Here is a 26,124-nt window from a genome sequence, read left to right as displayed (position 1 = left end):
TCGACTAGGAGATAAGAATACTCTGTCTTTGAATTCTTCTTTACTCCCTCATGTAGTGCCATCGTCTTGATAAGAATTCACTTTACTTTGCATACCTGTTAATCTTACTCCAAGTAACTTAAATCAATTCTAAGATTCTGACAGGTACTCCAAACAACTCTCGAGTAATTCCAATCACTAGGCCACCTTTACTTTAATATCAGTTCTCTTTCTTAAAATATCCTCCTTCCAACGAAGCTTGATGATTCTCTTGGTCAGAAGGGAATTCTACTACCAATCTTTAAAACATTAAGATTCCGACTAAGTTGCTCGAACTTAGAATATAATTCTTAGTCATTGGTGTCACCCAAACCTTCTTAGCATGATTCTTTGTTGCTAAGGGCATCGGCCATGACTTTGCTCCTTAAAGTAATAGCACTTTTCCAAGTCATAACCAATTTCATTCCAACGAGGATAACACAAGCTCAAGACCAACTTAGTGAAGATGTCCTGCAGATTCTTGTGTTCCTCCTAGATATCACTTTTACTTCTAAGAAGATAGTACTTCCATGCTCCACAATGGATAACTCCGGATGCATGTTAGGTAGTTCAACTCACGCTTCCTTAGTTGACTTAATGAGCATGGTACTACATTTTTCTTCTTGTATAAGGACACATCCCACACCTTGACAAGGTGTATCCTTGTAGATATGAAGCTCTTGTCTGGATCTAGCAAAGCTAATACTTAGGTTTTACTTCAACCTCTTCTTGGATTCCCTCAAACACTTACCTAAAGTTTCTTAATCCAAACTAACTTAAAACCTCTTCTAGTAGCATTATCAGTATCCTGATGATCTTGGTTAAACCTCCCTTGAACCTTTAATCAAACCTCATTGAGACTCTGAGTTTCTCTCACATCTTTGGGTACCACCACGCTTCTGCTGTGCAAACTAGAAAGTAGGATAATTCATCTTGCAAATTCTTCAACTTGGCTACCCCCTTAAGAAAAGATAAACTAGGAGACACCAAAGTATAGCTTGCATCTCCTTCTAGATGATTTAACTAATATCAAGACGTTCTGTCATCCCAATGATACTCTTATGTATGGGTAAGAACAATAAATCTAGAATTCCTCGTGATATGAAAAACAACAGCGTAGTAAAATAGCTGTAATTCCTATTATGTTAATCCAATGAAGTTGTAGCTTATACCGTTGGAAATCTTATAAAATTCTCCGCAACTTCCTTATAGAACACTTTTCCAAATTCTGCAGCTAACTTGGTCTAAAATAGTGCACAATAGAAACTACTCTAAATTCCAAACAGCACAGATGCATCATCTTGTGATTTTTGTATCTCGATAACCAAAATAGCTATCAAGCTGATGCTTGCGCTCAGAGAAAGATATTGAAATGTGCTATTGTGTAGAATTTTCTCATGATTTTTGGTTGTCCAAGAATAGAGATATAAACCAAAAAGTGTAGACTGCTCCGAAAAGACAGGATCAAGAGAACAGAAGAAAACCATAACCCAACTATTTATTACATTGATCCTTATACCTTAGGCCTATAAACTAAATGAAATTGTGGGAACATCTAACAAGATCATTGCAATCATTATAAAGATGCAAAACAATCATAAACATAATAACAATTCAACAAGCACTAAAGATGCACAATTCAATCATTGACTCAACTTGCGATACTATCGCCCTCATTGTACTAGGGTAACAATCCTAAGACTCTTCTTCAGATTACGTAAAAAGGTGATGAGGGACAATTCTAAAAGCATATCAAACCAAGGGGTTAAGATGAGAACAAAGACATTAAAATAAGCATCAAGGAGGAGATAAATATCAAGGATAGATACATAGTAGAGAGGAAAATATCAAGATTTATAGAATAAGGATTTTATAGCAATTTAAAAACCTTAAGACGGCCAATTTCTAACTAGACTTGCATCCTACAGTCAGCATTGCTCTGATACCACTTTGTAGCACTCGGTTTTAAGAACAAAACCAAATACGCACAATATGTGAGCCCAGAAAATCAAATCTCATATATAGCTACAAATAAGGGTAATATCAAAAGACAATGCTTAAATAAATATCGTATTAGTATAAAAAATATAACCTCAGAGTATAGACAATGGAAAGACAACTCCGATCTTCAGGTGAAGACTCCACTTCCACAGGGACAACTGACTGGTTGATCACAAGCCTAATTCCTCCAAACTCTAGCAATCTAGTACCTATCCGGGATTTTTCTAAAGATTTAAAAAGTAAAGCAAGCGTAAGTACATGTCATACTCAACAAATATAACATGGGGTTCATGAGGCTCAAAAGGCTGACACTGGTTAACTGCGATTAGCTTTTAATGAGTCATCTTTTAGCAATCGGGTGACAACAAATTTATTCACAAGCCCATAAACACATGATCAGGTAAACATGAATAATGAATAGCATAAATAGTAATTATTAGTAAGCATCTTTATCATCAGTATCATCAGTGTTCATCATCTATTCCATAAGGGTTCCAAGGCCACTCGTGACCATGAGCACGGCTGATGTACCAGTTTTACACTCTGCAGAGGATGTACACTTTCACTGTGAGTCGTGATTTACCCTTTTGCTCGAGGTGATCAGCCTCTTGACCCACTACCAAGAAAGGTCGACAGGGTTCACTATGAAGCCTTTCAAAGGTTCGTCTAACAAGTTAGGACCATTAGATTCACTCGATAAACAGATATAGAGCCCCCTTCCCGATGGCATATTGACACGCAGCCTATACACATAGGGATAGAGGCCGCTCTATACCTGATTCGTTAAGCCATTCTTATGCCAATAAAGATAACCACTAACAAGCTAGAAAAGGTCCTCATACTGAGATAAAGCTAGAGCCATGTAGCCCTTATAACTGTACTGTAAGTCCCGGATGATCACTTACAGATAAGTCCTTAGGGAGAGGAATCTAGAGCACCATAAAATAGCCCAATGCTCTAGCCCCCTTGTTCTATGTTGCTAAAAAGCATCTTTTAATGTTTATTGCATATACCATTAGTCAAGTTACAAGATCATGGTTGTAATTGAGCACTAGCATCAAACTACCCAATGCAATTTTCCATAGGAATCAAGGCACAAGGTACAAAGTACTAGGAAATCCTTAGTGGTAGTAAAGGTAGACATATGCAGTATGAATTAAATGATTGCAGGTGTATAGGACACCAAGGAAGATCCCATTCTATATTTGCCTTAAAACACCGATCCTTCGGTAAGCTTTAATCTTCAACGTTCTTCTTCTTCTTCTTGATCACCGCGTATATCTCACCAACTGGACAAAATCATAAAGCACCACACAAGCATCCATACAATCATACACGAAGCAAACAATAGAACTAAATTAGAACAGTACACCAATCATAAAATCAACATGAAAAGTTTGTAAAACGAATCTACGTCTCACTACGAACACATAGACGCGAAAAGCACACTAATCGGAGCTACGGTGAAAAAGAAGCGACTACCGGGAGTTTTATATTATAAAATGAAAAGGACAACTACTAGCTTGATATATTTTAATTGAGCAAAACCATGTGAAGCATATTAATCCAGATTACACAAAATCACATTTTATTTTGAAAACTGAGTTAATCTAGCCATCTTTTACTAACATATATTATCGTATAATTCAAGTTAGATTTTATCTTTGCCAAAATAAAAGAGAGCACCTACTCGAACTGCATATGGCTTGGATTTGAGCTAAACAAATTATTATAATATAAAACACATTGGTGACTGTAATTAATTAAACCATATAAATATTCGCATATAAAATGTCGAAGTGTGACACCTATATTGTTTTAAGTTAAAAAAACTCGTTGCCTGTACATTAATCAAATTAATTAATATTTATCTATAAACAGTGAAACATGCGGCATGATCAACTTCGCTGCTAAATAATCGATTACATCGACACGAGCTTAACGCAACAAGAACAAACTAAATCGGAGCTAAACGATAAAGATATCAAGAGTTTAAGGTTTAGAAAGGATTATTTAGCAAGAATGATATTTTTGGTGCTTCACGTTCAAACGATAGATTAAAGATAAAGATGACTATCATCATGGGCAAAGGAATCAATGCATGGAGCGGCTGACCTTCATATATTCATCAGGGTGCTCGTTTGCATGCTGCACGATGTAGCTTGCTAATAGCAAGGACAGGGCGATCGATTTGCAGCTGCATGAGATGAAGTGAAGTTGATTGACAAAAGGAAGGAACACGATTAAGCATAAAAAAATAGATCGAAGGGATATAGGAGATCGACGTGCAGGATGGATTGTGCACCAACTCTGCTGGCTTTGTAGCGCTTAATCGCTGACTTGTACATGCATGTGCAAAACGGCGTCAACTTGGTGGTCTTCCTCGCATGCATGAAGGCTTGCTCTCGATCCGTTGCTCACATGCACGATGGCCTTCTCTGGCGTGAGGCAGCGTTGTGGCAGCTCGCTCCTCCCGGCATTTCGAGAAGTAACCAGGCGATGGTGGCATGCGGCGGAGCTCGACGGGTGCTATTTAAGAGAGCCTTGGGAGGCAAGGCAATAGGAGGAGGCGTGAGCGGCGTGGAGTCGTGGCAGCGGCGGAGTCCGTCTCGGGTACGGGCGGAAGGAGAGGGGCAGAACTGACAGGCGGACCCCACCTGTTGGCGCAAGAGAGAGGAAAGGGGACGCACGGTGCGGCAGCTTCGGCTGGGCCAGGCGCTCGGCTGGGCCACCGCGAAGGAGCAGGCGCGGGAGAGAAGCGGGCCAGCTAGGCCAGACTACGCAAAAGAGGAAAGCGGGAGCCGGAGCGGCAGCTGGGCCTGTGCGCAAGAGGGGAAAACGGGCCTGCACAGGAGAGAGTGGGCAGCCGCGCTAGAACTCGGCCAACAGGCCAAAAGGGAGAGAGGGGAGGAGAGAGGGTTTTCCTTTTTTCAAAATCCTTTTCTAGTTTGTTTTAAAAACCAAATTCAAATATAAACCAAGTGCAACTTCAAATAAAGTTTTGAACATACTTTTCAATTCTAAATAAAAGTGAGCAAATTTTAGTAAGTTTTCAAAAATATTTTTTACAACTTTTTAAATTCTTTTATTTTCAAATTTTCTTTTTCTTTTACTTCAAAACCATTTTTAATTTCTTTTGCAAAAGCAATTCTAACTATTTTAAATTTTAAATCAAAACCACTCAACCAAATACATCAAATGCAAAGGCATGTATGCTCAAACATGTTGCTAATCCTTATGATGAATTTTAATTTAATGTAAAATTTTATTTTCCTATATTTTCATGAGCACAAAATTCTAAATTAAATCATTTTAGCTCCATTTCCAAAAATTCAAAATTTAGGGTGTTACACAAAGATGCCCATATGTTGCAACGTGAGAAAAGAAACAATAGTATCTCTAGGCCAATAGATTCGATTCAACTCAAATGATCACCTGACCTTTCTCCGTACCTCATCTTCCACAGTTGATTACTACAGCTCAAATCCAGAGTATGTGTTTCTCTCCCATCCGCAACTACGTGTCACAATAATGTTAATTTGGTGTCATAATAATTATACTCTTTTCTAGAAATATGGTTAAAACTAAAATTTTACTATAACTAATTAGAGGCCCTAATGGAGGCTTCACGTTAATTCTTACGTGCTAGAAAAAATATAAATACTAAAAATTCTCACGTTAATCGGAAACATCTAGCCGTTAGTAGAAAGACTCTAACTACCCATAACCCTTGAATCTATTTTGTTTTCTACATAAATATCAACTGCACAGTTATATAGATAAAAACATCTTAAAATCTCAATGTCCGGTGACAAAGCCAACTTTGGCCCTACGGCAAAAAGAAATCTTGATAGGCTGTACAACGTTCACAATTATTTAACTAATAAAATATGTTATCGGGCTGCTCGTACATTTACGGTTTGTTAATATGTTATTAAAAAAATCAGATCGACAGTGCCCATTCACAGTTGGTTATCCATCTACTAATAAAAAGTCAAATAGAGGTTAATCTATCTATTAATAAAACTTTGAATAGGTTCTATCAACCCAACAATTAGTATTTACAAGCCTAACCATTGCATCTATTTAGTTTTCTAAATAAATATCTAACTCCACAGTTATAGATAAATTAAATAAATAGAAATCTCAATGTCCGGTAAAAACCAATTTTGGCCCTACAGAAAAAAATTCTTGATAGATTGTACTGACGACGACGTCCATAGTTATTAACTAATATAAAATATATCTGATCGGGCCTACTCATCACATTTACTGTTTGATACTTTAATATAGTAAAGAAGTATCAAATCCGCAGTGCCCATTCACAGTTGGTTATCTATTAATAAAAAATCAGATAGAGGTCAACGTTAATCTATTAATAGAACATCGAGTAGAATCCATCAGTCTATATACACGTGTGCCAGACTGCTGATATATAAATAAGCGCAAATAAATTGTTACATGTCTGATTTCATGCTATATAAGATTTTGTGACGTGAAGTAAAAAGAGAAGGTGAGATCTAGAAGAGGTTGATGTTTCGCGAAATAATCACCTAAAATTTTATATTTATACTATTGTATGAGTCGTTATTGTCATGCAATCCACAATATTCATTTTGTTTTTTTGCACAAATTGAAAAATTAAGGGTTACTGTAACACCCTAAAATTTACATTGTTTTAAAATAGTAAATTTGATTTATTTATGTTATTTTGTGTGCATTCAAATATAGAAAAATAATATTTTTTTGGTGAAATTAAAATAAATAATAAGGAATAGATACAAGTTGAGGCATTCATGCTGCTGCACATTGTTTTTGTAGTGATTAGCTTTGACTAAAATTTGAATTGAATTCAAATTTACCTTGAAAATGAGATTTAAAAATTTTATTTATAAAAAGAAAAAGGAAATTTCTTTCTCTCCCCTCCCTTCCTCATTCGGCCCGCAGGCCTTCTCACCTTCACCGCAGCCCTAGCCCAGCTCGGCCTTCCGCTGGCGCACCGTGCCGGCCCAGCTTCGCGCGGCCCAGCAACAGCCGCCTCGCCAGCCCAGCAGCCCCGCCAGCACCGCAGCAACTGCTGCCGCGTCCTCTTCAGCGCCTCACCCGCTGACGGTCAGGGCCCACACGTCAGTGCCTTCCCCAACCTCCAGCACCCGCGCCGGTCAAGACCGCAACTGCTCCACGCCCACTCCTCGCGTCGTGGGAGCGCCCTCCCCGCGCCTGGCCTCTTTTTAAGCGAAGCCGAGCCCCCGCGTGTCTCTCTCTCGCTCCCCGCTCCAATTTCTCCCTCGCTCGCGCTTTGGAGGCCGCCGCCGTCGCACGGAAAAGCCCCGCCGTCCGCCAAGATCGGAACCGCCGTGACCCGCCTTCCCCGAGCCATCTCCGACCCATTTCTTCCCCGCGGTGAGACCCCCGTGCTCTCCTCTCTCTCCCCGACTTTCTCCTTTGGCGTTTGATGGCTTGTGTGGCCGGGAAGCTCTTGGCCGTCGGCCATGGCGGCCGCCGCTTCAACCTTCCCCTCCGGTCACCTTTTTGGCCTAGCCGTGATCCCCTGCTCCTCCGCATCTTCCCGGTGCTTTCGGATATGCTTTACATGGACCGTGGCCCCCCTAACCGAGCTCACCGGTGAGACTTCGCCGCCGGCCATGGCGCCTGGCCGCCTGGAGCACTGTTTCGGCCAGCCCCCCCCCTTGTTCTCCCTCCTCGGTTTAATCTCAACCGCCCATCGCGAGATCAACGGCCACCAGTGGAAGATACCCCTTCGCGTGGCTATTTTTCAAAAGAGTTCCTGGACTTTTCTAAGTCCTAACCCGCAGCCCAAAACGTATTTCCCCGAATGCGCAATCCCATTTGGAAAGCGTAAACTTCACGGTTTAAGTCAAAAATACGTTTTCAGTATTTACAGAAATGCCATTTGAACTGTTTCGCTTATAAAATTGTCGTTTTAGCTCCGAATTGATCCATTCAAATCGCGTTAGCTTCGTAATTTCATAAGCTACATGTTAGAACTACTGTTAGTCAAGTTGGAAACTTTTTAATTTCATGATTAGATTTAATTAAATATATGGCTATAGGAAAACCCGTTTAAATCATAACTTTCGCTATTTAGCTCCGATTTTCGTGAACTTCGCGTTGACGTGATCGTAGCGAGACGTAGAATATGTTTACAAATATTTCATCTTGTTTTCAATACTATTAGTGTACTGTTCTAATGATAGGAATGTTTACTTTGCATGAATGCTTTTGGAATGTTGTATGTTGTCGTGTTGGTCGCGTTCAGATAGTGAGGAAAACGTTGGAGACCAAGAACTCTTCGACGACCAGCAGGACCAGCACGAGTTTGTGAACCAAGGCAAGTATAACATGGGCCTTCCTTGATGTCCTATTTCACTTTAATCAATTACTCATTTGCATGTGTCTAATTTTGATACCCGTAAGGACATCCTAGTGATTGTTTATCCTGTTCCTTGTCTCCTATGGGTTAAATGCATATGGGTAGATTGCTAGTGCTCTAACTGAACTTGACATACATGTTGATGAATGATACTATGGAACAAAGTGAGTAACATGACTTATAACAACTATTCCATAGGGCGAAAGTGCAAATGACCTTTGTTCATGTTGCTCCCGGCCCTCCATAAGGACTTATCTGTCGGCAAAAGCTGGGACTGACAGTGCAACCGGGAGAGTCATATGGCTCTGACTTTAGCTTAGTAATAGCATCTTTCCTAGCTGGTTAGATGTTACCTTTTTGGCGCAAATGGGGCTTGCCACTTTGGGTATAGGGCTGCCTCTGTTCCTATGAGTATAGCCGCGATGGATTTGTGCCATAGAAAAGGGGGGTCCCTACATCTGCCTGCCAAGGAAACCTAGCGGCCCTAACTTGTTAGGGAAACCTATGAAATGACTTCATAGTGTACCCTGCCCGCTCACCTTGGTAGTGATAGGGGAGTAATTAACCCGGGCATATGGGGATCACGACTCGCGGTGAATGTGCACCACCTCTGCAGAGGGTAACAAACTATTATAACAGCCGTGCTCACGGTTACGAGCGGCCCGGAAAACTCACAGAATAACTGGTTACTTGTTGATGGTCATTTAAAGTTGTTCAATGATGATATATGGTACACTTGACCCCGATATATGTTCTTATGGGAATTAAATGGGAGCTTAAGCATAACTTGATAATACTTGAGAATAAAAGCTTGACCTATTAAAAATGCTAACTGCGATAAACCAGAGTCTATCCTTTTTGAGCTTCATAACCCTATGTTAGCTTGCTAAGTACGGAATGTACTTACACTTATTTATTTTCTTTACTTGGATAAAAATTCTGGATGGGTAACAGATGACAACGGGTATGAGGATTTCCCGGAGGATTATTAGGCTTGTGGTCAACCAGTTGACCTTCTCTGTGATGACGCCCACGAGAGTTTTATTATCTTTTTATTTTTCCGCTGTGATGTATAAGACTAAGTTTTATTATAACTCTGATGTATGAGACACCGTGATAATACTTTATGTAATTTATCAGCTTGTGTGTGTGATTGATTCCTGGGCACACACGAGTTTTGTGCATTCAATTTTATCCTTAAAATTAGGTGTGGCAGTTACTCTATGACAACTCAAAATACAACCATTGTCACGTAATCTGCTAGGTTGTCTTCAAATTATGTGGCAATATATGAAACCACCTATTAAATAATACTCGCTCTAAAGAGGCCAGACAGTCTAAACAACAAGGCAATTTTGTCAAGCATACGGAACTAAGAACGTCTAGAAGTTTTCAACGTTCATCATCAGAAAGATAATTCAAAATAACCCCCAAATTAACACCTACAATATCCATGTTTGTCATTATGAAAGATGATTCAAAATAGTACTCTAAGGGGCCGTTTGGATCCCTTCGTTTTGGAGGAATCGAAATCTACATAATGGATTATGCTATTTAGATTGAAATTTGACATTCCATAACTTTCTCAAGCTCACAAATAAGCATATCTCAAATTCGTAGGGCGGGAGATGTAAATGAATTCTATAGATCACTATGTTATAATTCTACTCTCTAACTTAGCACACTCTTCTGTTCTCTACAATAAAAATGCGACATATAAGTATGTCCCTTACATGCCTAAGAATAAATATACAAATATATTCCATATACAACTATATTAGCTTAATTAATCTATGCCTAAAATATGATTATTAAAATGAATTTAATTCCAAGGATCCAAACGGGCCCTAAGTTTATCTCTTTCATTATGAGAGATGTTCCAAAATAATGCTCTAAATTTATAATTAAACTATCCACCTCTTCCGTTATGAAAGGTAAATAAAATGATCTTTCATATCATTTACAAATTATCCACATCTAGCTACCATTTATGAAAGATGAAGTACACTAACCCCTGTGCATTTAGAATGCCCATATATGCCATTATGAAAAAAATATAAAACAACACCTTTGAATCAAAGTTTGTCACTATAAAGAATAAATAAAAATATCTCTCAAATCTACATGCAAATACTAATATAATCTATCATGGAAAATATCATGAAAAATAATCCAATAATTAAAAAATATGCCATATATCTTTCTAAATTATGGACTTCTACACTCTTAATAAAAAAATAAGCATATGCTATGTGCTATGATGTAGACCAATCAAACATTTATATATTTGTACAAATGTATACATTTAGACATGAAATTTATGTCATATCAATATTTATAATTTATTTTTGAGCATTCTATATTTAAAAACAATATTATACACATAAGTTTTTGACCAACAAATTCAACAACTTAAGTGCCACAATACAAGCTAAAACATCTATTTGTCATTGCAAGAACTAAAACAGTAGTCTGGAACCCAAAGTCCTTTTTAAAATAAATTTAAAAGGGAAAATATTGAATGAAAGATATAATAAGCACTAGAAGTGTAACTTTACATATAGATAAACAATTGCGACAACTAGATTAAAAGATGAAAGCTAAAATATTGGTTCATGATGTTATAGGAAGGGATGTAACAAGAAATTATATAACTTAAGATCTGGTTTCGACGAAATATATGTTATGCTGAAGAGCGATCAATCCTAAAACTTCATAAAAGACAAAAATGTATGGCCATCAGTTTAGTAGACCATAATGCCATAGATAATAATATTCATTGGATCTATTCTATTTTCTAAATAACTATACCCACATTTGCAATTGTGTAAAACAACATAGCCCATAAACCTAAATTTACATCTAATTGCCTACCTACTATAACGATAGACAATTTACCGTAACTTATTAAATCCACATCAAAATTAACATTGTATTATTATTTTAAAAACTAAAGATCCCCATGAATCTACAACTAAGTTATATCAACATCTTCGATTATAAAAAATATTTAACCATGAAGAACATATATGTTTCTATGTGACCCAACTATACTAATATTAATATATTAGAATTTGATAAAATAAACATACATATTGTGTCATCATGCAGATTATGTACACACATGCATGCATGAGCTGTAAATATATATGTTGTGTTTCAGCAATCATGAAAAACATTTTCTTAACAACTCAGATATTAACAATACTAGCAAATTGTTTTTACCTATATTGGTAAGAGTGACATATAATTTATATAAGTTTTCACTTTAGATATTTAAACATTTTAACTAAAACCTTACATATATTGATAATATAACCCTTCATATAATTTCTTGAGAAATAAATTTAACATCATAAGAAGTGGGGGTTAGTGCAGACCACATGGGGGATTACTTTAGTGTAAAAAACATTATATGACTTAGATGTTCATATCCTCTTTAGGTTGTTCTAAATTTCACTTCAAGCTCAACCATTGATTTTAGTAGGTGATGTGGAAAATGTTTTAAATGTCTGTTTACGCCATTGTAGTACTTAAGAGTATAGTTTACGACATAAAATTGTTATTTTAGAAATTATAAAAGTTAATGTTATAAGATATAAGAAGAGTTTCAACTTAACTTTAGGGTAAAAACATGTAGTAATTAGTAACAATTAAGAAAATCAAAATTTTAGATCCATAGCATCATCAGATATAAGATGTGGGCTGCAACAAAAGCCACGGTAGTTTAAGATAATGTTTTAACCAAATACATAGGTGTGTCATACAAATTTTAAGGAAAAAACTATGGATATAGATGAAAAAACATACAGATTAGTAATGATATGTTTGTCACAACTAGATAGAGATAACAGAGTATCTTTTGTGTCTATTATGTTACAAAATGAACAGAGTGAAAAAAACATGTAATTATTAATTTATTATAAATTTTTATTAGTCAGAGGCATTATACAATAACTAATGCTTATGTTATCTCTAAGATTTTGCCCCGTACCAGAGCACGAGTTGATGGACTAGTAGTTTTAATTAATATAATTCTAAAAGATGATTGCATTTGCAGCTGAGTGAGTATAATAAGAAAGAGTCTTCTAAACAATAGTAGTAGTTACATGCACATTATTTTCCACTACTATTACAATATCTATTTTAGGTAATAGTATATCACACGCTCATACATATGTTACCATGGTATTAAGTGTTCACGTTGCAACACAAGGACATTCACCTAGTGATAGGAAAAGTAGGGTGTGTTGCTAGGAAAAGACATATCAAACTTATAATCTATTAATCTATTAACTAAGCAGTGGTATCATAATTTTTCTCAAATATGTGACTCAACTCTAATATATTGCAAAAAGTAAATATGGCACAAAGTTAATATTTGAGAAAGATTTTTTTTCATGGAACATGAATCTTGTCGTCATGCTATGCAAGAATTACGAAAAGGACTGTCGCACATCTTACTTGAAGGCCTTTTAGTTTGGACGGTCTCAAGCAAAGTTCTTCGCCCTGTTCGCTTGGTTTATAAGCCATACTTTCTCAGCCAACGAACAATATTTTTCTCTCACAACAAATCAACCAACAATACTTTCAGTCATGGCTTATTAGCCAAGCGAACAGTGCACTTATAGTCACAATGTCATTTAAATTATTGCAGCTGAAAATGTTTCTTTTACGATCTCGAGCTTCTTGTCATCGAACTATATGAATTTGAATTTCGAGAACCATGAACTAAATATGATATGTAATTAGGAAAAGAAACATATGTTCAGTTAAGGGCGTTTTTCGGACATTGACATGCAACACCACCCAATTCTAGCACAGCAGCAAAAGGCCCGATGTGTGGGCTACATTTTTATATCTGGAATCCTTGAGTTTCTCAAATTCAATTTAGACCATCCCACCTTTCTTTCTTTCTTGCACTTATCCACCTGGAACCCTTCCTTATCTTCTATTTCTTTTTCTCATCCTTTCCCCGAAACCATCGAACAGAGGCGCCCAATATCAAGCTGAACCCTGCTGGCGGCGGCCTGATCGGCGGTGAGAAAATAGTGACAGAAATTTTGCGGAGAGAGGAGACGCAAACCAAGGTAAAACGTGAACTGCACAAACACGAAAGGCATAAAAAATCGTGGCAAAAATTTTGCCTCTTTATTATTAGAGATAGATATCTAGACATATAGTATATTTAGGTGCATACACAAGCTATGTATCCAGAAAAGCCAAAATGACCTGTAACTTAGAATAGGGATGGTAGTAATTAAATCTTCTATTTTGTTCGAAAGAACGATAAAAGATTTGCCATATTTTTATTAGAAGAAAGAGTAAGAGACATACTAAAGGCTACAAGATAACCGCAATTCGCACCACATACAAGTGAACACAACCACTTACTCCATTCAAAATAAACTGTTAGACGAAATAGTAGGAGACATACTAAAGGTTACAAGATAATCTCAACTCCCACCACATATAACAAGTGAGCATAACCACTTTCTCCCTCCATTCAAAATAAACTATTAGAAGAAAGAGTGGGAGACATACTAAAGGCTACAAGATAATCGCAACTCCCACCATATATAACAAGTGAACATAACCACTTACTCACTCCATTCAAAATAAACTATAGACTATGAGGGCTTGTTTGGATTGGACCTTGGGAAAGTTGTCTGACCCAAGCAGCAATCCCAGGTGTCCATTTTTGTTGGCCTAGGGCTGGATGTGCCCAGGCAAGATGGCCAGCCCATTAATTCAAACATACCCTGATTCTAGGATGGAGAACGGAAATCAATAACATATGACAAATTAATATACCCTTACCCTGGTAAACACTAAGGACCCACACCTAACCCAATCTTGTCGGTCCATCTTTCTCCCCTTCCCAATGCTCACACCGCATCATCATCTCCATGAGATGCCACATCTCCTCCTTCTCCTCCATAGAAGTCGTGTCAACACCGCCATCCCTGCGTCTCCATGCGTCGCAGCCCTTCTGCACCTCCTCCTCCATGGTACCACGAGTGTGGGAGTGGATGGAGGTGCCTGGGCAGAGGACGTTGGAGAGGTGGCGGAGGAGTTCAATAGAGGCGACGTGGTAGTGGGCGGCGGTGGCAACGGGGCTGTCCCTTTGGCCGGCCTACACCCTCCATGACGTGATGTGGCCACACCGGCCTCCACGACAATGAACACATGCATGCGGTTGAGGCATGCTTGTTTTTTCGTGTGGGGCAACCACTACTACACTTGCTCTTCTCGTCGAGCCTCCGTCACAGTTGTCACTGAGGGTGCTCGCCTGCCGCATGCGCTCACCCCAATGAGGGCCTATGACGACAGATCCTGCTGCCTCTAGCCATGGACACATATGAGAACTGCTCTGGTTGGGAACAGGAAGGATCAAACTCGTAGGTGTAGTGTGTGTGGGGTGGGGAGGCGGGGGGGGGGGGGGGGAAGGGAAGGGGAGTGAGTGGACTAGCACTAGTGCAGTGACAACAATGCAGATGCGGTCTTGCGGAAGGCCCCTTCGTTGATTTTTTTTCCGTTTTTTTGATAAATTCCTTTCTTATTTCCCTCGTCCCACGCGCTGGCGCTGGTGAACATGTTACTGCTGCTGTAGTACTATTAAAGGAGTATATGTGATGCCCTATATATACTTTAATTTAGGACAAAATTTAAATTGTACATGTACTTTTATTTTGAGATGGAGGTAGTATATAAATTAAACACAATTACCCAACACACTTCCTAGCCTAAAAGAAATAAGAGAATTACACGGTACAAATACAGGAGTGTTCAGTAAAACGGGTGCAGCAGCCACACCAATAGCCAGCAGCGGCTGCAACCAGCCGCAGCAGCTAGAGATAAAAACAACTTTTCCATCTTCATTGTGGCAGGAACAAATGAGTCAAATGGCATGAATTCAATATTAACATCAATACAAGTCCCATATATTAAAACAAAAGTTCAAAATCAACTGCTAAGCATCACATAAACTAGCCAAACACCGGCTTTAATCAGAAGTAACAGGCCACCCTACTCGCAAAAACACGTACGCTCGCCTCTATGAATATACGTACGCAAGCTCTATCTCTATGAACTTCTCTCAAAAACTGAGTCTGACATATCTTGAAGCTGACAAAGTCATCGCAGATGGCTGCTGTCGATAGACACGTCACCTATTAAAAAAAGAATAACAGCATTAAATTTTAAAGTAAATTTTGAAAAAATACAAGCACATGTGCTAAGTCATGACTTGAACAAATGTTGTCAATTTGATGCCCGAGACTAGAGATTTGATGAAGCGTCTTGTATGACTAGCTCACCATGTCTGGGGATGCTCCATGTGCAGCAGCTGGAAGCTTGGGGAGATCGAGTTGGGGCCGCCGTGGGTGCTCGAGGAAGAAGATGAAGCTTGGGGTGGCCTTCTCCTCCAACTCTGACAAGGTTGATGGCGTGAGGGTGGTGCACCATGTTGCCGGTGACATCCTCCGATCATAGGACGCGACCTCCTCTTCCTGCTCCTTTCTCTTCCTTCTTTCTTTCTTCTCTTCTTGCTCTCCTCTCCTCTTTTCTGTTCTAGTTTCTGTAGAACGAGGGAGATGAGGGAATGGAGAGGGTCTATTATTCCAAAATTGATGGTGTTGAAATCAGTACACTTGCTTAACAGTAAGTTCTAGAATCAATGGTGCTCGAGCCAATTTGTACATTTGCTTGAGCACCATCGATTCCAAAAACCGTGTCTAAAAATGGTTTAGAACCGTTGCTGATGGTTTTTTGTACATGTTACTCAAATGCTTTATGGGCTATTAGCACCTGAATTTTTTTAGCCACAAGATTGGGATCCAACGGTCCATGTGTGTTTTCTACTTCCTCCATTCTAAAATATAGGTTGCTTTTGCTTTTCTAGAAACATAGATCATGCTATACACCAAGACAGCCTATAATTTAGAAAGGAAGGAGCACCTCACCATTTTCTTCTCTCAATCTCCTTCCTCCATGGCAGTAAGTTTAGCCATGGTGTGACATACTTACATCCCTGTCCATCTCACTTCCTCCAATTTTGGTGGTGCGCTAACCTCTCTTTTCACGACATCGTCGCCCTTCGTCTTACCCCTGCTCAACGGGCCTCCTCCAGGTGACAAATAGCCGGCCATATATAGTTGTTTTAGGTAGTACACCGCTACCTGTACTCATGTTCAGGTTAGATCTTTTATCCCGCTATAGCTAAGTCTTAGCCACAGGAGAATAATGTCGCTAAATGTCCATAGTCGCCAGTCGGTTACTTGTTACACTGACGATGCGCATACACCTCTAGCTACCACCTCTGCTTGGTCGACCTGCAGGCTGCACTTTCATCAGAGTGTCAGCTGCTAGCTAGTACGTTGTGTACGTGCATACGGATCAGATTCCTGCCTTATCCTGGTTGATTGTCTGGCTGAGTGCGTGCCACAATATTTGTGTGGATATGTCTAACTTTTATTGTAATATATGATGCGATGCAGAAAATGGAGCTCTCTCTCAAGTCCAAGTCAAGGACCATACGGAGGCTCCATTTGGTACTGTCTAGAATCTAGCTAGCAAACATTTCCTAGAGGAGACATACATACAACACATCCGCAAGCCAAGTTCAGGATTTGCATGCCTCAGGGCTCAACCTTGTTGTTATTACCCAGTCATCATTAGCTGCTGCTACTGCTACTGCTACTGCTACTGCTACTGCTACTGCTATAATTAAAGGAGGCACAGTAGTAGTTCCTAACCCTAAGGTCCACATGTATATATGTCTCCGTCTACCATCAACAGGTTCTTTCTGACTAATAATGCTCATTTTACTAGTCTTAATTGGAGACACTTATATAGCTTTGCAAACTAACTAAATCCACATATATATATGCATCTTTGTTGGGAGATTTTAAAATGAAATGGCACATTTGATCCTACCTAACATGCATGCAAACCTCTGGCATAACAAAATACTCAACCAATAATATTATTACAGAAGTGGGAAAAGTGAGTAGAATCACACATGCAGGCAGGACAAGCTGATGAATGTCCAACACATGCATTTCTGAACAATCTGCAAGCAGGCACAGATAGCAGCAAAATAATTAAGAAAATACATAACAATATTAGCATTGCAGCATTGGATATGAATCAGAATCACCAAAATGAACAACCATACCTGCCAAAACAAATGAAGCACAGGCCAGACAGTAGTACGTATCATGAGAGAGTGACGGCAGAGAAGAAGAGGCCTTCCATGACAGGCAAGAGCCACTCAGGCTAGCCAAGGTGACCGCCCACAAACCCAGCTGAACTGGCCATGCAACCGGAACTCGCAAGGCCATGTAGGCAAGTCATCCTTGGCTACCAAAGGCAGGCTCTGGCCACCATGCAAGGCCCCTCTTCTTCTTGTTCTTCTTCTTCTTCCTTATCGGTGGGTGATCTGCGAGGCACTACCGCTTGACACCTCGGTATTTATAGCAGGAAAGGGAATACATAGGATGAACCAGACTGCTCCACCGATGCCGACTCAATGCATATCGGTTTACCACGTCCACAGCTTTATTTCCTGGATACTGATTACCGATCGTTGAGAAAATAAGATTGGTACCGGCCGGAATATATTCATATTCAGCTAAGGTTGCGGCTCCAGGGCATGTGCATTTTCAGACGGGGTGAACGTGCTAGCTGCATTTGCCATTTATGAGAAATCTGAAAAGCTCCAGAGGTGCAGTGATTCGCGCAATCTGAAGGAAATCTCCATATTCTCTTTGGATAGTATCACTGGGAAGGAATTCATCTCCCTGATGAGTCGCTGATTCTTTTGCGAGGAGTCAGTGTCATGCACCACTATGTTTAAAGTTATTTTGTTCCCTCAATTTGAGTTTGACCTGCATTATATATTGATAATACTGTGGTTGGGTCCTCCACATGGTGATATATGGTGTTAGCTAATCTACTGTTATCTTGTGTGAACACAGTAAGGGAAGGCGGCGCCGAAAGGCTCCCTGCTCTGCTGTGATACTGTAGCCGCTGCAGGTGTAGGTGTAGGCGCCGCACGGCTCACCTGCAGCACTATAGCCATGTAGTGGCCGACGCAGAGTCAGCCCTGCCAGTGTTATCTAGTTACTATTACAGCATGTGGGTTGTACTAAGACTAGATAGATAGAGTTGTATAAATAGACATACACGGCAACTCAGTAAAGAGAGTTTAGATTTGTCATCTCACAGACAGGGCTTCGGCCAACGCTGGTGTCTTGTATTGTGCGTGCTTGCTCTGTTCTCCCTTCTTCTTCTAGCTCCAGACATAGTGCGTGGGACAGACAACGTCTACTCGTGTTCGGCACGGCTAGTGGGTGCTCGGCAACACTAGCGGGTGTTCGGCAAGACCGGCGAGCGCTTCACTCGCCTGAGCCGGTGATCCTGTGGGCCAACATCTGGTACTGACAGTTGTAGGTAAGCATACAAGAATAACTCCTCACAATGCAATATGATCGATTAAAAAACATTATTGCATCACCTTGTTGGTTAATGCAATCAGCTAACGCTGCAAGACAATGAACATGTGGTAGCGTATCAGCAATCTTGTTGTACAAGAGTTTTTGTTGATCGTGGACTCTTGCTGCTTTGAAGATTTATGACCATCCTGGTGTCGCACTTCTCACTTGTCCCCTTCTTTTATAAAAGCATCTTGGCCTTATCAGCCTAGTAAGGGTTAGTTGACTTTTTTTTTAATAATTTTCTGCTCATTTTTGCAACTTTCCTATGTGTCAATCTAGAACGGAAAAATGTCCTACTCTTGCAATAGGAAAGGAGACAGAAACTGAAGTCTTTGGAAGGGGAATATAATCTCCAAACTTTTGATAATGGAATGGTTAATTGAATAATTTCTCTTCTCGGGCAAAGAAATATGGACCACCCATGTCTCTTAAAATTTGTGAAAGTACATAATTTTATAATCCACTACTAGAGAGAACTTTGAAACAAAGTCAGAAAGGAAATATACACTAAAATGGTTGAGAGTTTTGCTGGCATGTAGATCATCTCTACTTTTCTTTGTCAAGTGCATTACAGGCATAGATGCTCGCATACATACACGCGCACTCACTGGCGAATCCAGGGCACGGCGACCCAGCTGGTTGCTCGCCCGGGCTCCGGTGCCGGCGCACACTAAGGTATTTCTCACATCATGCTCTGCGGCAAGCTTAAAAATACGTAATCTTACCGTCGCCATGAGGTTCGCCCAGGCTCCATTCGATCGTTGGGTCAGGCTCCATTCGATCGTTTGGTCTTCTACTGCACGCACTCAGCCACTCACACCTATACACCCATGTGAGCATAACCTACCCCTATGAACGGCTTTGAAAAACTAAGCCAATAGACAATCTTAAGATGATCTGGCTAACTCGGCGAGATGAAGAGTTCTGTCCATGGCGTTCCTGCTAGTGCCTGACGATCATGTCTGTCCCCGCTTTTAACACTTGCCCTGGCTGGGTGGTTGAGGCTAAGATCCTTCGTCGATATGGCTCTCACTGGTGATCCCTCTTCATCAGCTAAGGATTTCTTCCTTGTTCTCTCGGTGGGACGTTGTAAATTTCGTCTCAATGTTCTTCTGATTGAGAATCTTCTCCAAACTGTCATTGGTGGTTTCCCTAGAGCTTTCAGAGTGGTGCAGTTGGATGATAGAGTCTTCAGATTTTCAGTGGCTTGTCATCAGGTTGGCTTCCTGTAGGATCAATTCACTTAAAGATAGGCAATCAGAGGGGGGTGAATGATTGTGAAAGGCAAAAACTAATTTTAAAACTTCCCCCTAAACACAAAACCTAATTGAGCCTCATTTTCAATTCTAGATAGAATACTACATCTCCACTAAAAATAATCTCGACCAAAAAGGAAGCTCCAACTGACCTCGAAATTTTACAGATCAAAGTAGATGAAATTCTAGAACTAACCCAACTAGAATCAAGTCAATCGGGTGACGAGAATTATTGATCAAGCACTAATTTCGTGATTATGCAAAATCTATGAAAGATTAAGCAACGAGACTTCTTAGATCACAAGCTTGATGCCTTAGCACGATTTTAGATGGATCAAAATAGGTCTATGATTGAGAATAAGAAATCAATCTAAAATCAATAGCTAGGCATGCAAAACGATGAGCAAAGACAGAAGCGGATGAACGAGATTACCGACTCATCAATTATCAAACCTTGGTCTTTATTGCATAGATGTGTTCGCAAATTGCATTACACAAGCATCCTTACAAAGCTCACCACGTGTTCCCAAACCTTAAAAACAGATGCCACGACCTCCTGTCGTGCGCTGCCTCTCTTCTCCTGCCGTCGCACGTCGCGCACACACAAAACAACATCCTCTGCAGCGCTACCTCTACCGGCTCGGACGTCCTCCTTTTATATCCTGGCCAGTGGCCAACGCATCGACCAGGCCGTTTCTCAGTCACGTAACGCAGCAGGCCTGGACTCCATCACGTCCACAGCAAGGCAGCAAACCACCGACGCTTGTGGATCGCCTCTCCTTGCCACGTCCTGGTCAAACCAAAGCTCGGCCTCCTCTTGTTCTAAACAGCACTTGACCAAGCCCGTCCAGCACAAGGAGCATGACCCATATGCATGCATCACCACGTATGCACCAGGCCAATACGACTTGGACTCATCATCCAAACCAGCTACGTGCCGACCTGCACGTCTACCAGCACCTTGCACCTTGCACCTTGCAGATGCACCATCTCGCACATCTGCAGCTATTCACGTAATTGTCACTCTTCTCAATCGCTGAATGGTGGGCCTCAGTGCTCCTACACCGAGATTTTTTCATTGTCACCGATTACATTAAACTGTTGGCTGGTATTCAGTCCATCCCCTCCCCTGTCACCGTCCCCTGGCGTCGGCCTTGCAGACTCAAGGCTCCAGAGTTCGTCGACGACGAGCCATGCCCCTCTTCTCCGCTTGGGGTGTCTTCGGCTTCCTCGTCGATCATCTTCTCATCGTTCAGTGAGTATGCAACTTGTGTTCTTGGCATTCATAATTTGCCTTCTACTGTTCACGTTGCTTGGTTTCTAAAAACCCAAATTGGTGCTACAGTACCCCCGATCCCAGCACTATGACGTATAGATTTGTTGATCCAACTCCTTTCATGCTTGCTTGGGGTCAGCGTGTCATGGTTCCTGGTCGACCTACCATGCATAGAGTAGTCGCTGGCAGACTATATCGAATAAACAATGATGTCGCCATCGCCTTCATCCACCATCTGCCGCATGTTCAAATGGACTTCAACGAAATCCGTGGTACTCTGGCAGAATTCTTGAATGTGCAAATGGGCATGCCGTATCAGTCAATCCAACCCTGTCCATTTCGTCAAGCTTATGTTACTTTTAGTTGTGTGTCACACATAGATGCTATAATCAACAATGGCCCCCATCAGTTTGGCAACACCCACATCTCCTTCATTGCCCATGACAGGGCTTGGAACAACATAATTGTAGTATATACACATGAGGTGTGGTAGATGATGATTGGTCTCAATATAGATATTTGGTCTTACTCTCTGGTTGACATGGTAGTTTCCCAATTTGGTAAGCTCATGGTTTGGGAGGAAGATCATGATAATATGGCTAGAGCTCTGGTCAAAGTTCAAGTTACTGGTTTGGATGACATTCCCTGGTTCTTCAATTTCTCTGAAGGTGAAACTCCAGAATCTGATAGTTCACTACTACAGTCGCACCTTTCACAACCACGTCTTAACCCAAAAGCTGTCGGCAGTGATAGTCATAGCCATCGCCGTCGCTATCTGAGACCGACTGGGATGTTCACTACACCACCGTTGTGGCTTATCATCCATCCATGATAAGGTCCTTACTTCCGTCGCATTGGAACACGGCTCGCCTATGTGAGTATGCACTAACACCGCCGTATGGCTTATGATCTGTCCGTGATCAGATCCTTATTCCGTCACATTGAGGCCCGACCCGCCTGTGTAGGTGTACACTAACACTGCCATGTTGGCTTATGATCCATCCGTGATCAGGTTCTTGTTTCCATCGCATTGGAGCATGACCCGCCTGTGTCGAGGCGAACATCACCGTCGCTTCAATGAATGAACCGCTTGGTCATAGGGCATCGTCACCATCGCGTTGCAGTACGATCTACCCGTGATGATCCTTTAGTTGGTGTCAGGTTACTAAACGATTTGGCGGTGATACACTATTGACCCCTGCCGCATCAAACAAATAGCGACGGTGATGACAAAACAACCAACGGCCCGTACATCCGACGGTGACATAATTGCTTCCGATTTTCACAATGTATTTACTAATTCAGTTAGGCCTTAATAACTTACTGAACACACACCATACAGATATAATCATTACACATCATTTATCATGTCTATAATGAAGAGTACTTGTTATAATAACAATGCTCGACACTAACATACCAACTGTGTCAACTGATGAATTAACACAAGTAGTACATATATAGCATAATAAAGGTTCTGCTCCCTATAGACTTACATAAGGTAGATGTGCTCCACTCCTTCAGATTGACACTCCTTGATCAGCTTGGCAACCAATGCACGATGGAACCCCTCTTCTTTCTCCCATAGCCATTGTAGGAAAATCGTTCAAAAGTACCGAGACTCCAAAACCTGCACAATGCAAAGCAACAAAATTAATAATTAATAATATTTAACATACCCTTGGTTTAGTTACCAAGCCAAAATTGGACTATATATAGACTCAAAACAACTCCCTACCTAAACAAAGACATGTCCTAACAACAAAATATAGCATATGCACCTTTACTGCTCTGCTAATGACTCCATGTACAAGGGACATAAGGAAGATAGTGAGGTTCGTTGATACATAGACTCCAAGTAGGTCTAGGACAGTGGATGTCCCGTGTAGGGAGGACATAAACTTTTCTGTGGTTCATGTCATATGCAAGAAGTGTTCTGTCCTCCCCAACAAGGAAAATCAAATTCCATTCAAGGTGAACTGGAATCACTTTGTACTCCACATCACAAACCTTGTAACCAAATTCAATATTGTTCTGTCCAAATATCTCCAGCGTGGTCACCGTATGATTCAATGTCCATCTATTACTACCATAGTCTTCAAGGATCCAGATTGAAAGCTGAGTCATATTGTAAATATCAGCAGTACATAAACACAACTAACCCTGGGCTTTATGGATGGAGATTGCATCACCACGTGGCTTCTATATTTTCCTCCATGTCTTTCCGTCTATATCAACAACAATGATCTGGAAGAACTCAAGCCAGTGCATAAAACCATTAAGAAACACACTTCTCGCATATGTGGATACTATAATACCGTCGCCCTATTCAGATTCTTTAAAGATCCAAGCTGCACTCTTAGATGAGTAGATGCTCACACCTACGAACTCACCCTCCCTTATCTTCCCATATTCAAACACATGGAAGTGCGAGGAGACTATCGGATCAAACCCCAAGCGAGCCTCGCCACAAGAACAGAGGTTATCTGGCAGTAGCAATCATTTGTTAGTCACCGAATTGCAGACAACATAGCGACACCCAAAACACCAGCAGAGGATGAGACCGCTGCAGCAATCTAAGACGATGACATCATGAATGGGGAAGGGCAAGAAGGACAAGGAGGGGTGTTCACCGGTGATGCTGGTGAAGTGGTGTTTGCCTTTCCAGGTGCGATAGAAGAATCCGGCAACAATCTAGGGCAGCTCATTTTGGTACTTGATGTCCGAGATGAGGTGGTTCCAAGAGCGGCAGACACACTTGCAGCTACACATGGAGCGGGCGGTGAGGCGGTGGAGGATGAGGACCAAGACATGGTCTGTTAGGATGCCCACTCCCTTCATCTTGTTGGGGACCTCCTCCATCTTGACAAGGATCTGCTGGAGTGGCAGACACACACTAATCAGATGGAAGCTTGCTTCCTACTTACATGAGTGAAGAGGAGAATAAAAATACAAGAAACATGGATAAGGGAAGTGCGAAAGCATTACCCTTGCGTTTGGATCTTGTAGCAGTGAGCTTGAGCGGGCACAGCAGTGAGTACCACCTTGGTCACCGGTGGATCTATGCGGGGCAGTGAGGCATACCAGCGCCGTGGCGTGGAGCACTAGATTGTCGGCGGTGAGCGGCAGTGATGGGGAATAGTAGCACTGAGGAGAAGGCAGACTAGGTGGGGAAGCAGTCTTTGTAAGCTAAAGTCGAGGCCGCGGCAATGCAGATTTGAGCGAAATTTCGTAAATACACGCGGGAGATTTGGGCGGGCTTGGAAATTGATGATAGCGGTGCCATCCTGACCGTCTAGAAGTGACGGTGAAGTCTACCGGTGGTGGTGGTTGCGTGTTACGAATATCACCTAACGACGGACGTGACATATGGTCGTGAAATCTAAGGTGCTCGGGGGCTACCATCATACTACCGGTCGTAGAAGACTGCTTCCCCATCACACAAAATAAACATCGCAGCAAAGGTAAGGAAGATCCCCAAAAAAACATAAGTTAAGAACATTTCATATTTCATGTAAATAAAACATACATATTCTACGCTAAAAATTCAGTACATAAAATAAAATCCTACTACAAGACTAGCTTCAGCGGGATGCGGATGACCCTCTATCGGCCCTTCTGCCAGGCTTGTAGTAGGGTCCCTTTCCCATGCGGCGCGTGGTCCTCTATGTTAATTAAAATATATATAGTTAGTTTCGATTGGTGATAGGAACTATGTAGTAACTTATAAAAAATTGAAAGAAGGTTGATCACAAAAAACATCATCACACAGAGTTATTATTTCTTTAGTACCTTCTCCTTGAATGCTTCCTTGTCAGCCCTATTGGCCACGTGGCGCTTGTCCCTATGAGCCTTCACCGCCTGATTGTTGCCGCAGTCCCTAACTCCACCAAGCTCGCAGTCGCGGGCCATGGCATCGTTGCTCAGGATATACTTGACCAAAGCACTATGCTCTAGCCCAGAGATCCCCTCGCCTTTGCGAGACTTCCCATTAGCGTGCTACAGCAACTCGCGAAGACTCCATGATGGCACTTTCTTGCCGTGGCAAAAAGGACACACAAAGGTGCCCTCGCCAGGACCACGAAACCTGACGCCTCCATTAGAGAGGTCGAGTAGGATCTCGCTCTCCTTCTCTTCGAATTTAGACTTGTCTGAATATGCGTTTTTTATCTCGGAGTCACTATGGCCTGCCATGCTTGCGGAGATAGTTGAAGAAAGAAAGAGAAAGATCAACTACAAAATTTTGCAAGTTCAGAGTGTAGAAAGCAACACACCGCACCCCCTTCTTATACGAAGCAATGACGACGATTTGCATGGCAATGTCGACTTCCCTAGGCGCATATTTCTCGTCAATTTGCCTCACTGTGTACCCAACTCGTCCATTCAATGGCGACAATTCGCTTAGCAGCATTGAGTTCCCAAGGCACGTATTTCACGTCGCTTGGCCTAGCAGTGTACCCAAAGCGTTAAAAAACATTGGAAACACAACCGCCATAATGGTCATCAATTAGGAGTGCGATTCACCCATAAGAACACGCCGTACCCAACTACGATGTTGTGGGCTACGCCGTCAAGATCACGTCCAACATCCAAGATCAAGTGGCACAGTGCACTGCGTGGCCGGATGATACTCTTTAAATAACCGGGAAACAAGTTCTTCACAATAACTCCTTCTCAATC

The 26,124-nt window shown here is 41.1% G+C and overlaps 2 long non-coding RNA genes across 3 annotated transcripts; both read right to left on the bottom strand.

Moving 5' to 3' along the window:
• Positions 1 to 15,361: 15,361 nt before the first annotated feature.
• LOC136498320 (uncharacterized) lies at positions 15,362 to 17,823 on the bottom strand. Its single transcript, XR_010769563.1, has 3 exons — positions 16,378 to 17,823; positions 15,733 to 15,992; positions 15,362 to 15,585 (listed from the first exon to the last, which is right to left on the bottom strand). It is a non-coding gene; the product is annotated as an uncharacterized lncRNA (long non-coding RNA).
• A 1,612-nt stretch (positions 17,824 to 19,435) lies between these two features.
• On the bottom strand, positions 19,436 to 20,778 carry LOC136498501 (uncharacterized). Of its 2 annotated transcripts, none has more exons than XR_010769635.1 (2): positions 20,686 to 20,778; positions 19,436 to 20,154 (listed from the first exon to the last, which is right to left on the bottom strand). It is a non-coding gene; the product is annotated as an uncharacterized lncRNA (long non-coding RNA). The 2 variants fall into 2 exon arrangements; XR_010769636.1 differs by having other exon boundaries at positions 19,436 to 20,138; positions 20,686 to 20,777.
• Positions 20,779 to 26,124: the final 5,346 nt, after the last annotated feature.

The sequence above is a fragment of the Miscanthus floridulus genome, chromosome 12 (genome assembly GCF_019320115.1).
Source record: "Miscanthus floridulus cultivar M001 chromosome 12, ASM1932011v1, whole genome shotgun sequence".
NCBI classification, from domain to species: Eukaryota; Viridiplantae; Streptophyta; class Magnoliopsida; order Poales; family Poaceae; genus Miscanthus; species Miscanthus floridulus.
Note: the sequence above shows the minus strand (reverse complement) of the source record. Positions and strands in the feature narration are given on the sequence as shown.